Here is a 2,957-nt window from a genome sequence, read left to right on the forward strand (position 1 = left end):
TTTTGAGAGATTTTCACTGTAGGGCGCGTGCGCTCGCCAGACAGACAGAGAGAGACATAGAGACAGAAAGCGAGAAATCACCCCCGGGGGGATGGTCACGCCGCAATCCCTTCTCCTCCATTCTCCTCTCGGGATCTTGGGCACGCACGCACACGCGCCCGGCGTGAGTTTTAAGCCACCGGGTCTGGGACACGAACCGCGGTCGACTACGTGGGAGTCCAGCGACATAGCCATTACGCTAACTGCTGGTTCCCTCTTTCAAATTCTTGAAGTTCAGTCTAGTTCGCAGGAGCCATGAGGAATCTTCTTCTGAAGGCCTGACCTCTCCTCCACTATTCATATATTTCACAGTTCCATTGTAATATTGTAATACTGTAAATATGTTAGAGGAGAGAGTTATTTCCCAGAGGTCTGAGTATTACTTGAAGATACTCAAGTGAGAGGTTTATCTCAATTCTCTTATTTTATTTGAAGAATATAAAGAAACTTTTGCAAATACACTTAAACATCATGTATAAAACTTATACAAGAATACATAATTTACTTTAATGTTTTATAATTTTTATTTTTTTACCAGAAAATCTGTTTAAAATTGTTGCTACTTTTGTCTTGAGGCTTTAAATATTTCCTGACATTGCTACTTGTATTATGTAAATGTTTGAGATGCTAGGCATGCAGCTATCCTGAACATCTTTTTTCTTTTTTTAAAAAAAGAATTATTAATTAATTTAATTTTTAATTTGTTATTATTATTTTATAATTTGATCAGAGTGAGACAGAGAGAGAGAGAGAGAGAGAGAGAGAAGGAAAGTGAGAAAGCAAGCTGCCAGGTCCAGGACTCAAACTATGATCTGCCATGTGGGACCTTAACCTCCATGCCACCTACTGAACCCCTATCCTGAATGTCTTTTAGCCTCTCAACAAATGTTTACTGAGAACCTACTGTTGCTCAGCACTGTACTAAGCATTCAAGTTTCTGTGGGAACCTAGCCATTCCTGCCTCTGCACCTTTGTAACCAGGGAGACTCAATCTATGGGGGTCTTTACCTGGCAATGACAGTCTTTGACTTCCCATAGGAAAGAATTTAAGAGAGAGTGAAATTAAGTTTATTAAGGAAAGTGCACAGAGCAGATCACTCCATAGCTGAAGTAGCCCCATAAGTGGAGATGGGTGAACAATTTTGTTCCCTCCTAGGTTGGACAGGACAAGAGAGCCTGGAATTGGCTTTTGCCACCCTCTGCTTCTCTGGCTGTAGCCTCAAGAGCGAGGGGATAAGTGTTACCTGGAAGGTAAGATAGAAAGGGCAGCCCTGGACTTTGGTGGGTGTCTGGCTTATATAGCTTGACTTAATGCCAAATTAAGTAAGGATTGGTTTATTCATGACTTTGCTGGGAAGGGGGTTGTGGTCTTCCTTTAACCATTGTCCCTCTTATTTTCTGGGCTTATACAAAGTTCTGGTCATTGCTATGGTAATTGTAAACTGTCATGGCATAGGTGGATGTATCATTCAACATGCTAGTGCAGTAAAATGAGGGTCTAATCATTTGGAAGGTCAGGCAATGGTCACTTCAGATGCTATTTTCATTCCAACTGGTTCAAAGCACTCTGTCACCTCTTGTCCTGGTAGGTTTTATTGTCAGTTCAGAATGTCCCTCAGTTCCTTTCTGTCTCACCTTTGCCTATGCCAGCTATTTGTTTAGAATGTTCACCACCATGCGAGGTTAAGGGAGCTGGATTCCACATGGTTGACCACACAGTAAGTCCTGGACCCAGATGCTTGAAAAACACACTGGGCGTGTGTGCATTCTTGCCCAAAATCCTAAAAGGTGGGAGATACAGAGGGATTGTGGCATGATCATGTCCCACGAGGTGCTGTCTCCCTCTCTCTCTCTCTCCTTCTCTCTGTCTCTCTCCAGCCAGTGCACATGCCTTCTGGCAAATTAGAAAAAAGCAGTAAAATAATGCCTACCACCCCCTTTAGCCACTTATTCAAATTCTACCTGCAAGTCTGTTTTGTCATCACACCTTACTCTGAACACCTACACTTCTGAGAAGATTTTTTCTTCCCTGGAGAAGTACAATGGGCCTTCCGGAGGCAGCTTAGTACAAGGTGGCTGAGCAAGAAGGATAGAGAAGTGACAAGGCCTCTAGCTGAAAGCAGTGCAGATTTGCAAGTTCACCTCAGCTAGGCTGCATCTCCCAAATCCGATGAATGAGCCCTACCTTTCTCAATGCTCCCATGATTATGCTAAGTAGCAAAGGATTTATGACCTTTTTCTGGAGTACAAACACGATGAATCCAGAGTGTCATTTCTAAGGGTAGGACGATGACAACCCAGGGTTTTGTGTGCATCATGACCCCTCCACGCACACCCCATATCCCTGAGCCCCCGGTGTGTGAGACAAAGTCCTCACTGTTACTCGATAAAGACTATTTGGGCATTTATTCTTACAGAGACTTACTATTTAACTGTTTGTGGGTCATAAACAAAACAGTGACCATATCATCTTATTCTTCATTTAGTGACCTAGCACAGTGCTCAGCAGGTAAGAGGTACTCAACAAGTGACTGGTGGATGCCAGAGTAAAGAACACTGTGCATTAGAATTGTCCCATTCTGGTTGTGAAATAATATCTCCTGATACTCTCCCATATCTTTCATCCAGGCTGTACACTGTCACCCATTTACTCTTTTTAAAAAGCTTATTTATTTCTCCTGAGAGAGAGAGCTCAAAGAGAGAGAGAGAGAGAAAGAGAGAGAAAATTCCCTAAGGGTCTTGATCTCAGGATATACCCCCAGCCTCAGTCAGCCCTGGATCATGGGCAATTGTGCACCTGGCATTTGGGGAGGTCTCCAGATTTGAACAGGGAAACTTCACATGTATAATCGTCTCCCAGAATGTTGCATTTTACTGCTGCACCACTGCCTGCCCCCCCCCCCCCCTTTCTCTTTCAT

The 2,957-nt window shown here is 43.4% G+C and overlaps 2 pseudogenes; one reads left to right on the forward strand and one right to left on the reverse strand.

Moving 5' to 3' along the window:
- Positions 1–1,075, reverse strand: part of LOC102496052 (baculoviral IAP repeat-containing protein 2 pseudogene) — a 2,306-nt pseudogene extending 1,231 nt beyond the window's left edge.
- A 92-nt stretch (positions 1,076–1,167) lies between these two features.
- The window catches only part of LOC114006903 (proteasome maturation protein-like), a 16,599-nt pseudogene continuing 14,809 nt past the window's right edge, over positions 1,168–2,957 (forward strand).

This window comes from Tupaia chinensis, unplaced genomic scaffold (genome assembly GCF_000334495.1).
Source record: "Tupaia chinensis unplaced genomic scaffold, TupChi_1.0 Scaffold000098_3, whole genome shotgun sequence".
In the NCBI taxonomy this organism is placed as follows: Eukaryota; Metazoa; Chordata; class Mammalia; order Scandentia; family Tupaiidae; genus Tupaia; species Tupaia belangeri.